The sequence below is a fragment of the Rattus norvegicus genome, chromosome 17 (genome assembly GCF_036323735.1).
Source record: "Rattus norvegicus strain BN/NHsdMcwi chromosome 17, GRCr8, whole genome shotgun sequence".
NCBI lineage: Eukaryota > Metazoa > Chordata > Mammalia > Rodentia > Muridae > Rattus > Rattus norvegicus.
In genome coordinates this window covers 26,735,606-26,748,513 of record NC_086035.1, presented here as the reverse complement: position 1 = coordinate 26,748,513, position 12,908 = coordinate 26,735,606, and the positions used below count along the sequence as shown (strand labels likewise).

At 44.5% G+C, this 12,908-nt stretch overlaps 1 protein-coding gene across 3 annotated transcripts in view; it reads left to right on the top strand.

Annotated features, from left to right (window-relative positions):
- The window catches only part of Bmp6 (bone morphogenetic protein 6), a 261,855-nt gene that overhangs the window by 37,045 nt on the left and 211,902 nt on the right, over positions 1-12,908 (top strand). For 2 of the 3 annotated variants that reach the window (XM_063276107.1, XM_063276110.1), the window contains exon 3: positions 5,048-5,194. The exons of the other annotated variant lie outside the window; for it this stretch is intronic. The gene's annotated coding sequence lies outside the window, so the exon portion shown is untranslated. The remainder of the gene's footprint in view (positions 1-5,047; positions 5,195-12,908) is intronic. 3 annotated transcript variants of the gene reach the window in all.

The window sequence follows — 12,908 nt, the reverse complement described above, 5'->3', positions numbered from 1 at the left end:
ACTCTCTGCCATGGAGCTGCCACGTCTCTTCCACTGGCATGGACTCACTATCCAACTGAAAGCCAAAATAAACCTTTCTGGCCCTAAGTTCCTTCTTCCTGGTATTTCATTACAGCGACGAGGATGCGATTATTCTGAAAATCGGTACCAAGAGTAGGTGAAGTCTTAGTTCTGGTGGAGTCTCCAGGATCCCCGAGATACTAGAATCAGGGGGTGCTGGCTGCAGACACCAAGTAGAACCCAAGAGAAAGGCCACCTGCTCAGTAGGTGACAGAACTGGTGTCTACCCATGACTATTGGAGCCCAGATGATGCCACCATAAGCCACAGATATTGGACAGGAACCTGCAAGGTTTGTTTGCCCTGCTGGGTGTGGGACTTGCTTAGCAATCTTTCCTTTCTGTCTTCCTATTGCTCCTTTTTAGAAGAGGAGTGTTTCCTTTGTGTCACAGCATAATAGAAATATGAAATTTGTATTTTTATTTTTATAAATAAGCACAGTTAAGAAGTCTTAGGGTAGGGGTTGGGGATTTAGCTCAGTGGTAGAGCGCTTGCCTAGGAAGCGCAAGGCCCTGGGTTCGATCCCCAGCTCCGAAAAAAAGAACCCAAAAAAAAAAAAAAAAAAGAAGTCAGGGTAACCCAGCAGCTGACTCAGATGGATGCAGAGACCCATAGCCAAACAGTGGATGGAGCTTGGGGACTCTTATACAAGAGCTGTGGGAAGGATTGAGGGCCCCAAAGGGGATAAGAACTCCACTGGAAGGCCAACAGAGTCAACAGAAGACCTGGACCCTTGGGGCTCTCAGAGACTGAACCACCAACCAAGAACATACACAGGCTGGACCTGGGCCACCCATACACATAGGTAGCAGATACGACTTGGTCTTCATGTGAGTCCCGAGCAGTTGGAGCGGGGGCTATCCCTAAAGCTATTGCCTGTATGTGGGATGTTCTAATAGCTGGGCTGCCTTGTTTGGCCCCAGTGGGAGAGGATACACCTATCCCCGTAGAGACTTGATGTGTCAGGGTCAGAGGATACCCAAGGGGTTCCTTCATACTCTCAGAGGAGAAGGGGAGAGAGGAAGGGAATTGTGGATAGGGATTGTGGGAGGGGATGGACAGGGGTGGGGAGCAGTGAGTGGATGTAAAGTGAATAAAAAAATCATGAAAAAAATTTACTGATATTTTCTTTTAATTAAAAAAAAGTTGGGGTTGGGGATTTAGCTCAGCGGTAGAGCACTTGCCTAGCAAGCGCAGGGCCCTGGGTTCGGTCCCCAGCTCCGAAAAAAAGAAAAAAAAAAGTCTTAGGGTAGACATTGACATTTTGAACAGCATGAAAATAGTTAAGGCTGTGATGACTTTTGAAATTGGATGGGATGTATTTTGTACTATGAGATGGCCATGAGCCTATAGGGGCCAGGAATAGAATATTGTGATTTGAATATAAAAGTCTCCCATGGGCTCGTGTAATTGAACACTTGGTTCACATCTATCATAACTGCTATGAGAAGTCTCAGAACCATTAGGGGGTGACTCTTCCCTGGAGGAAGCGGGTAATTGGGGGTGGGCCTTGAGGCTGTTTTATGTATAATTTTGTATCTTTATTTGTTTTTATTGTATGACCATCTTGCCTTTGCATGTGTCTGCTTGCCACATTTGTGCCTGGTCCCTGTGGAGGTCGGAAGAAGCTATCAGATCCCTTGAAACTGGAGTTCTAGATAGTTGTAAGTCCAAGTACAGGTGCCATCAAGCCTGAGTCCTCTACAGTACCAACTGGTGCTCTTAACCTCTGAGCCAGGTCTCCTGTGCCCCAGGTTTGAGGTTTTATAACTTGTCTTCACGACACATCTGTCATCTGTTTCCTGACCCAGCAAGATTCGAAGAAGTGTGGTTTTCCAGTCTGTAGGCTCTTGTTACCAGTAGGCTGCCTGCCGCCATGTCTTCCCCACTGTGATGGATTTTCTTCAAACTTCTGGGACAAAAATAATCCCCTTCTCCTATAACATGTCCCACCTAGTTTCCTGAAACAGGGTTTCGTGTAGCCTAGGCTTGCCACAGATCTTGCCATGTAAGGCTAACTTTGAACTACTAATCCTCCTGCCTCCACCTCACTGGTGCAGGGGAGACAGATATGTGCCACCATGCTTTTGTATGTTTCTTGAGACAGGATTCCTCTAGCCCTGGTTGGTCTCCCTCTTTTAGAATCACAGGCATACATTTTCCTGCCTTTCTTTAATTTGACTCCTATCTTTATCCCTCGCTCTTTTATTAATGGCAGCAATGAGAAAAGTAACCACTACTGCCCTAATCAGGCATCCTCTTGGGTCTGTTGAGGCAGAACAATCATATGGTTTAAAAAATGAATTTATTCCTCCTGGGTAGGTTGCATGAATAAGCAGAAGCTTAGAGTATGGTGAGCCAGTTCCTCAAGGCTTGGAAAAGTCCCTGGGTGGACAGGGTCTCCTCTACACACCCCCGATGCTACACTGTGGCTAAACGACACCCAAACTGTCCACTCTGGTTTGATATAGCAGTTGAATCTGGGACCTCTGAGAACAAGCACTGAAGGACTTTCCACGCTAGGAATGGCCCGGGTGTAGTCTGGCCTGTCCCAGACAGCCCTTCTCCATCCCCAGCTGTTGCATTCTTTATACATTTCAGTTCTTCTGAGAAACAGAAGCAAGTGAGGGAGATCGGGGCCTGGCTGGACCATCCGGGGAGTCATTCTCTTGCAAGCAAAAAGAACAGAGATGTCCAGAGCTGAGAGGGCCTTCTCCCTCTCCCTCTTCTGTTTCCCCCATCTTACCTCCTCTTTCCCCCCTCTTTCTTTCTCTCAAAGTTTTCTCCATAGGACCAGAACTACAGCAGCTGGTGGTATTTGACACCGACTTCCCTTCTGAAAGGAGAGAAATTCTACTTTCAGCTGAACAAAACCCCGTAATCAGCTTGCCTTGCCCACTGGGTCATAGGCTGAGCCTAGCTGTGTGAAGAGCTTTGTCAGGACTCTTGCACTGTGTGGGGGAGGAGGGACACCATTCAGTTCACCTGTAGACCACCTGTTGGAGTGAAACAGCTCCCAAAAGGGAAGGTAGAGGCCATCCCAGCACTGCTGACTGGGCAACCTTGTCACTTTTCATTTAGCTTCTATTCTATTAAGAGAGCGTCTCACAACAGTCTTGCACAGTTTTACAGGAAGTCCTACCCACCTTCATAAAAATCTCAGTGGGCCAGACTGGAAGAAACATCCCAGGCCTCAGGGATGAACAGGTGTAGGTGGCCTTTACTCCCAAATGCTCCAGAATCCTTCAGACATTGGTTTTGCTATGACTGCCCAGTTTTAGAGCTTGTTATGACACATCCTTGGACAACGTCCTGTGATGCTATACCCTGCTTACCAGTGTGACTTGAAGTACTGTGTAATTTGCTGAATTATGTTGCCGAATGTCTAGAAAGAAAGATTAACAGCCTTCTCGCAGTTCCAGAGTTATAAGTCCTACTTAAAATAGAAGGCTGTTCAACTTTGATTTCAAATTATTACCCCCTGGATCTGCAGGAAATAGCATGCAGGTCTGTTACTGAGCTGTACTCGATGGCTGTTCCCTTGGATACTAAAAATGGCTGGCCAGTACACTGTTTGCTCTGGTTATGGGATCAAGTTCATAAATGAAGACCATGCTTCCTCATATCTGACTGGAAAAAAAGTTTTGGGTTTCTTCCTTCTCTCCATTATGTGGGTTCTTTTAGTTTGGGCATCCATGGTGAATTTGACAACTCTTTGAAGATAATGGTTTATCTTAAAATTAATGTCAACTTTTCATTCTACTCGGTTATATCTGTGCGCTACATAAGCCATGTTTTAGATTACTTTCTATTGAAGACAAGTAGATTTTCTGAAAAGATACATCATATTTATCTTATTTTCCAATTATCCTGTAGTTTTGAGTAATTCTTGGCAATGGGGTTGAGAGCACAGTCACTTGGAATTACAGTCCTTGCTACCCTCCCCCTGTCTCCAGTCTTCCAGAGCAACTTTGAGAATTCAAACTTTATAAAACTGAGGGCACAGCCTTGTCTAGACCATAGAGTATTGTGAATGGAAAAGAACTTTCCAGACAAGCTCACCGATCCGAGTTTATAGTGACAAGCTTTGGCGTATACAACACCCATACCTTCTTTTAACTCCCTGACTTGGGACATTCACATCATGTTCTTGCCTGCCTCATGAGAACCATTGAGTCACCCCACTGAATACAGCACCACCATCCTGGTCAGCTTTGAATATGACTCTACAAAGCCAGAGGGTGGAGAGGCTATATTGGGTGTGTACATAAGACAGGACATCCCTAAGCCTCTGGATCTGGTGGATGTTTTTCTGCCCAGTGTCCATTCCCTCTTCTCTGATGACCACACCCAATGCCCCTCCGGGATCTAACGCGAATGCTTGTTCATCTTAAGCCTTCTGGTGGCGTTGGGTCCTTGGGAGGATGAAGCATATGGCTCAGGTCTCGGCAGCCAGGTTCCTGTTCTCTGTATCAGGGACCAACTGAGATGCAGTCAGAGAAAATAAAGTTCAATCCTCCTCAGCTTAAAGCCTAGAAGACACACTACCTAAAGCTTCTGCATAGACATTTACCCCAGGAAGGAACTTTGTCTGAAAATAAAGTCAAGACAGACTAGGTTATGGCTAATAGGTTGTGTCAGGAGTGGAAAATGTCCTGGTGACATTGATGAGGATTTCCAGTAAACTGTATTGGAGACTTTGATCACCTTGAGTTTTTCAGTTTAGCTAATCTCCCTCCCTCCCTTCTTCCTTCTCTCTCTCTTTCTCTGTCCCTCTCTCCCTTCTTCCCTCCCTCCTTTTTCTTTTCCTTCTCCATCTTCTTCTCCCTCCCTCCTTCTCTCCTTCCCTCCCCTCCCTTCTTCCTTCCCTCCCTCTCCTTCTCCTCTCCATCTTCTTCTCCCTCCCTGCTTTCTTCCTCTTTCCCTCCCTCCTTCCTTTTCCCCTCCCTCTTCATCCTCCTTTCCCTCCCTCCCTTCTCATTTCCTAGATAATTGGAGTTTCTGTCCTTTGGAACAAAACTTTTCAATGAGATGGCCTGTGTACACAGGTGTTGCTTCCTTGCATCATGAAAGAACGATGAAAGAAAGCTGACAGTGGAACGGCAGCCACGGTCATCCAGATGGTTAGCCAGAAGGTAGGTTCTGTTGTTTCTATATCATGGCGTGCTTCATACTGGTGAGCACTATGAGCTATTTCCCATTATTTCCAGTCACAGACGACAGCTTTATGGGGAAGATCTCGTTTGTTTCAGTCTTTGTACACTGAGTATATTAGGAGCTGCTAATTAAATCTAAGTCTTTTGGAAAAGTGGCTGAGAGTATTTTAAGTTCGTATAGGCTCTTCATAAGGGTGTGTGTGTGTGTGTGTGTGTGTGTGTGTGTGTGTGTGTGTGTGAGAGAGAGAGAGAGAGAGAGAGAGAGAGAGAGAGAGAGAGAGAGAGGGAGGACAGGACACAGAGAGACAGAGATAGATGGACAGACAGGCAGACAGACAGACTTTCACAGTGCTTCCTTACTCAGTGTTAGTGAGGACAGCTCTCACAGGTAGCCACAGTCCCTAAGCATTATTAATAAATGGTGAAAGCAACTGTCTTCTTTCTTCCCTGTTCTTAGTTATCTGAATGCTTAAAAAGATCCCAGTAAAGGTGAAAAGCAATGACATCTTGCCATGAAAATTTGCCCTTAATAAAAACAAACCAACAATCAAACTCAATCATCTGCGCGTGCCAGTGCATACCTGTTATCCCAGCATTCAGGAGACTGATGTAAGAAGGCTTTGAGTTCCAGGCTAACCTAGGCTAGGTGGTAAGCAGCTTACACACTCCCCTGTGGAATTAAACAACTCCCTTTTATTTTTATTTATTGTTTTTTCAAGACAGGGTTTCTCTGGGTAGCCCTGGCTAGCCTGGAACTGGCTTTGTAGACCCGTCTGACTTTGCACTCAGAGATCTGCCTGCCACTGCTTCCCATGTGCTGGAATCAAAGGCATTCACCACTGTTGCCTGGTTAAACAACTCTCCTTTAAATAGAGTAGGAGAGGGCAGAGGTCTCTTCAATCTAAGAGATTGCTTAAAACCTTTGCCCTGTTCTCTCCACCAATTTATACATCAGCCTCACTACTGTAGGCCAATATGGTACTCTTGTTCATGATTCTGCCAAAATAAACAGTCAGTATATCCAAGGAAAAAGGAGAGCCAAACTTCAGGCTTGCATTTGTGCTCTGGTCATGGCTCGCAGAACTTTCTGGAAGCTCTGAATTTAAGATGATGCCCTTTGCCCCACTAACTTCAACGGTTTCATCTTGGACAGCAGCAGACCCAGAAAGCTAGTTTCATTCTTGATCTCTGAATTCTGTTGGGAGCATTCACACGGACTTCAAGTTACTGTCTAGATTTACACAAGAATTTTAGGACGACATACCATCTTCCAAGATGCCAGTCATCTGCCAATAAATACAAGCATTGGCTTCCTAGTGTGCCCTAGGCATTCCCTAGGGTCTGCGGTTTACAAACCACGCTTGGAAAGACCATCCCAATTCCACCATGCCAACAACTGTTTAGCAACAGACAAAAGCCAGTCTCTTCAGCAGCATAGAGTCCTGCACGCCCACAAAGAGGAGCTACAGCATGCAATAGGGCTGCGGGCACCGAGAGCTCTCCAAAGCTCAAGGTTCCAGAAGATAGGAAGCCGGAGATGTTGCTGGGTTTCTCACTGCCATATTCAGGTCATTGCCAATAGCTGGAAGGCTATTTGCAGAGGGCTTGCTTCCCGAGCAACCGATACCAGCCCTGAATCTTGTTTTATCCACTGTCTCCAGTCCCCTGTGCTTTCTTTTTTTCTTTCTTTCCCTTTTTTAATTAAATTATTTGACGTGTATGAGTATACTGTAGAAGTCTTCAGACACACCAGTAGAGGGCATCAGACCCCATTACAGGTGGTTGTGAGCCACCATGCGTGACTGCTGGGAATTGAACCTGTGTCCCCTGGAAGAGCAGTCAGTGCTCTTAAACTGCTGAGCCATCTCTCCAGCTGCCACCCCCAGTCCCCGTCCCATCCCCTGCTTTTTATTTCACCTTCCTCTCATGCCTCTGTCAGGGATGGGGCCAGAACTCCTGCTGGAAAGGAGTTCTGCTTCTGTTGGCAGCACAGAGTGTGCATGTGCAGGACTCAACAGGGACGGATTTTCTTAAACATCTTTCCCATGTATGTTTGTGTGTGTGCAGGTGCATGTGGGTACACAGGTAAGTGTGCATATCTGTGCATGTGGAGGTCAGAGATCAACCTTGGGTGTTGTTCCTCAAGTGTGCTCCATGTTGTTTTTGAGGTAAGATCTCTTCATTAGGCCTAGAGCTCCCTGAAGAGGCTGAGCTGGCTGGGCAGCAAGCTCCATGGGTCCACCCACTTCTACTTCCCTACTGTTGCAATTTCAGGCATGTTCACAGCCATCCATAGCCTTTTTATGTGGGTTTAAGAACCCAACTCAGGTCCTTGTGGTTGTGCTACAAGCCATCGCCTAGTCGTTTACATCCTTTTGGTACATACCAATAACTTTGTTGGACATTTAGTGCATGAAATGAAATAGGCCTCCCCTCTTTAAACTTAGAATGCTGCTGGATTGTACTGCCCATCCCTGCACTTCTGATCCCTTCTGCCCAAGGCTTCTGGAGGCCAGGACTCTCCAAGGCTCTGCATCTTACAGCTCCTAGCCTGGCTTATGTTTTCTAGAAAGCAACCATCTTTGATTGTATAAGTGTTGCATTTTGAATTTAGAAATAAATTGCAAAGATACAAAGTAGGACTCGGACTCCATCTGCTTTACAAGCAGAGTGATTTAACAGCTGTTGACAAATGAGAGTCTTTAGACCGGATCCTTAGTTACTGTAACCGCCTTTTGCATGAATGGCTATGCTGGTCACTTCTTTCATCTGATAATTTCCCAGACTGTCTCCACTTGTCCCATGTTAGACTTGTTTTGTTTTTAACTTTTTTTCCCCTGACCTGGTTTTACTGAAGCTGGTTTCTAGATTTTGCTCTTACAAGCCTCACAATCAGAGCATGGGCTGGAAGTGAAATGAGGACCATGCTTCTCAGCTGGCTTTAAAAGCTCACCAATGACCTCAGCTCCTCAGGTCCTCATGAGAACATACACCCAAATGGATGGATTTCTGTATAGGTTATGGTCCATGGATGACTGTAACCTGCCTACAATAGAACAGAATCTTCATTTCTAAGCTGGTGGTGAATTGACTTATTAATTGGGCTTAAGCTCATGCCCTGTGATCCTGAAGAAGAACCACCAGTGTTTTTTCAATCTGGTGTTTTGCTGTGAGGACTCATTCTACACACAGAACACACAGAGCATCTCTGGACCTGTCTCAGGTACCTGCTTAACCTGCTAACTAAGTCAACAACCAAAGTTACTCCCTTGTCTCTAATACCTCACCCTTTCTAGAAGCAAAAGGACTGAGAACTTAGATTCAAGATAGCATAGAGTTCCTGGTAGACCTACAGCTCCTTTGAGGCGAATCCTGGAACAAACAGCAGAAATATGTTCACTTTCCACATAAAGCAGCTAATTCAACAAAATGGGAACTAGGTTTCAGATAGCTCAAACTCTTCATCCAGTCCCAGAAAGACTCCAGAAAGTTCTTCAGAAAGGGACTATGTGTGCCTATTGTTTTTAATGCTCTATGTTGTCTCTAGTCCACCCCCCCTTCTGTTTCTAAATAGAAAGCAAGAAGAAGCAGAGGTCCCCTGTAAAAGGGCTAGAAGGAGATATGAGAGTTCACCAAATGCTTTCTCAGGATCAGTTCTGGTTCGGGTGGAACTTGTATCAAGAGTCTTGATTTTCTGGCCTGGTCTAGTCCCAAGGGGTGGGGTGTTATCACTCATAACATGTTTTTATTGCTCAGTAGGCATTGTGATATAGGGCTTCCACTGACCATGTGAGTTGTGTTACATGGCAGTGGGAAGAGGTCTTGGCTTTAGTGGGACAAAACTTTTCCAAAACTAATACAAACTTAAGGGACCAAATGCTTACTATATGTAATAATCAAAGCAAAGTATTGCTTTAGAATATTGTTTTCATGGGCCTTGGAATGGCATATTTATAAACATAACACTCTCATGGGTAGAAGAAAATTCTAGTCGAGGTTAGTTTTGGGGAAAAAAATGTAGTTCTTTGTTTCTTCCAAAATACAAAGGGTGGATCACATTTCCAGTGTCTCTCTGACTGTATCAGTTAATGAGGGTGCTATAAAGCCTTATCTCTGGCTACATGGATTGTTCATATGAGGATGGGTGGTCCATGTACACAATTCTTCTTAAAAAGGTTTAAGTTACATACTAAGTGTGATTCATAAGTAACATTGTTAAGTGTTGAAGAAATAAATGACATGAAAGAAAGAAACATATTTGTTTCCTTTGTACATAGAGTTCGAAAATGCACATAAGGGGCAGCTAGGAAGCTATATGTAAGTGAAGTTACATTATAAGTCACCATGACGGTTGTCTTAGTCTGCTTTTGTTGCTATAATGAAATACCTGAGGCTGGATGTTTTATAAAGAAGTTTATTAGCTCATAGTTAGATCTGAGAAATATGCTGTCATTTGGGCAGCCTTAATGAGGGTCTTCTAGCTGGATCAAATCATAGTAGATGCATGCAGGAAGGATTGAGGTCACCGGTGAGACAGGAAGCTCATTTTTAGGCTACTCTGATTTCACAGTATTAGTCTAATCTCACCATAGTCAACTTTAATTCATTCATGGGGTGGTACCTATGATGTAATTGCCACCTAATAGGCTCTAAAGATTCCATGACCTCCCAACACCAGCATTGTGGGCACTAGACTTTCAGGAAGTGAAACATTGGTAGATACCCTTAACCCATAGCAATGGTCAACAAAGCAGTGAGCAGAGAGACTCTGTTGGCAGTAGCCACATCTTAGCTTCATCCTAAAGCCATGTTATCACACATTACCATACATGTTATCACACATGTTACCACACATGTTACCACACATGTTACCACATGTTACCACACATGTTATCACACGTTACCACACATGTTATCACATATGTTACCACACAATGTTACCATACATGTTACCACATGTTACCACACATGTTACAACACATGTTACCACACATGTTACCACATGTTACCACACATGTTACCACACATGTTACCACACATGTTACCACACATGTTACCACACATGTTACCACACATGTTACCATACATATTACCTCATGTTACCACACATGCCACCTAAGAACTTTCTATGATATGACTTCAGTCACTGCCTCTGTAGGGATTGTTTCAACTGTGCTTCTAACTGCAAGTGCAGTGTTTTGGGATAATCCCTCCCACGAGAGAAGAAAAAAGAAAAAAGGAGAAAGAATCTAAATGAGGATATATTTTTCTGATCAGGTTTCCCAGAGAGATGAGTCAGTTCTTTGAGAGATTTGGTAGACTGCGTTCCTTAACTTTGCCACCCTAAGTGTGACTAGTCATTTTTAATTAACAACAGTCAGCCCAGTCCTAGTTCAACTCAGAAGACATTTCTGAGTAATTTGGCTAATGTTGGTATAAGGATCACTTGGCATGGGGTCTACTTTTCAACAGTCAGGAGTGAGACCACTGATTCTCAACTTTTGAATTGTTGGGCAAGACTTTGAATTAGCACATAAGATAATGGGCCTTAGTTGTTGTCAAATAAGTCAAGGAAGGACAAAGTCCAAATATGTCACTCAAATACCTACTGTATTTCTTCTGGATTCCAATTCATAACATTGGCCAAACAATGGGTCTTGGGGTCTGACCCCTTTGGGCATTTCTTACACGAGAGCTCACATCAATTATTATTACATTGACTTAATGTTTGTCTTTGCCTTGTCTCGAACCTCTGAGCTCGTCAGCCTGCTCAGCCTACTGGGTAGTTGGTACTAAATGTGTGAGTCACAGGTCCAGCTAGCTCCATCATTTGTATGATTATTAGTTGGGTTTCCGTATCCCTCATCGTTAATAGCACTGAAGTGTTTTGGTGCTATAATTTCTGTTTCAGATCCAGTCAAGGCATCAAGGTGGTTAACGTCAGTTATTTTGACATGCTAAGAGAGATCACTTAGGCTGGACTTGAAAAGAAAAGTTTTCCAGAGCTCTTTTGTTTATAACCTTTGGCCTTGCATCATCTATCCAAGAGCACATCAGAAGGGAGGCAGGCATCCAAGAGGGTTGTGATGAAAAGGAAGCCCTTTGGAGAGAGTAGTTGGTGTTCTGACTCCTAGCCTTACCTTCCGGGGAAGTGACAGAGTTGTCTGCCCTCTTTTCCCTCATGTGGGCTTAGATTTTTCACAAACCTACTTTAATTAGGGTTCTTAAACACTTCAACCTCCCTTCTAGCCAACCAACCAAAGGTAGGGGAAAATGATTAATAGGACAAGCGGGTTGTGGACCTGTTTAGAAGTAGTTCTTTGGATGTGTGTGTGTGTGTGTGTGTGTGTGTGTGTGTGTGTGTGTGTGTGTATATATATGATTTATTTATTTATTTATTAAATATAAGTACACTGTAGCTGTCTTCAGACACACCAGAAGAGGGCATCAGAGGGTATCTCTTTACAGATGGTTGTGAGCCACCATGTGGTTGCTGGGAATTGAACTCAGGACCTCTTGAAGAGCAGTCAGTGCTCTTAACCACTGAGACATCTCTCCAGCCTGCTGGAAGTGTTCTAAGGGCTAAGAAAGGCTGAGACCAAATGAAGCAAAACAGGCATTCATCACATATAAGGCTGTGTGTGGGTGGGGAATGCTCAGAAGTGGAAGGGATGAGGTAGTCCCTGAAGAGTCAACAGTTATGTTCTATGAGGAAAGAGGAGTGTGTGTGTGTGTGTGTGTGTGTGTGTGTGTGTGTGTGTGTGCGTGGCATCACTTCTGCCAGGCATGGAGGATCCCACACTAGTTTGTGACCAATGACAAGTGAACTATCCCTGTCTTTCCCCTTCCATCTCCATTCCTACTCCTCAAGACAGCAGGGGAGGAATGTGGAAGTACTGTGGGGACTCAGTTCCTCCTCAGAGTTTCCTTGCCCAGTGCTGACTTCAGCTGCAGCAAGCTGGACTGAGGTGGAAGCTGTGTTCTAATGGAGTTTAGAGCATTGGACACCTTTCATGACAGGAACAGATCCAATCTGCATTGTGCCTTGACTAGAGAATGAACAGAAAAACCCCCGAGGCCCATCCCAAATTTTATCCATGGGACTAGGAAAGAATTTAACTGATTAAAAAGCTTATCAGGAGACGAGGTTTTGCTTTGTGTGAGTCCTGCTCATTCCACAAATTGACTCACTATTAGGTTATAAGCAAAGCCTGTGAGAAAGGCCAACCTTTCAGAGAACTCGTGTCCTTTGCTTATCTGGAGCCACCTACAGTACAGGTTCTCAACCTGTGGGTCGCCACCCCTTCAGGGGTCAAATGACCTTTTCACAGGGGTCACATAGCAGATATCCTGCATACCAGATATTTACATTATGGTTCACAACAGTAGCAAAGTTACAGTTATAAAGTAGCAATAAATTTATGGTTGGGGGATCACCACCACAAGAGGGATTCAAAGGGTCTCAGCGTTAGGAAGGTTGAGAACCACTCCTTTACAGGGACCTTTTCTTCTGCCTTCTTTGGGCTCTTTACACAAGCTGTTTCCTGTCTATAACATTCTACTCTGTGCTTGCCTTTCCTCTGTTCATCCTACAAGCTGGATCTTAGACATTGCCTCCCTGATACCCCTGACCCAGATGAAGTCCTTTTGGTTATATTCTTACTAAACACCAACGGCTCTTTCCCTGTATGTT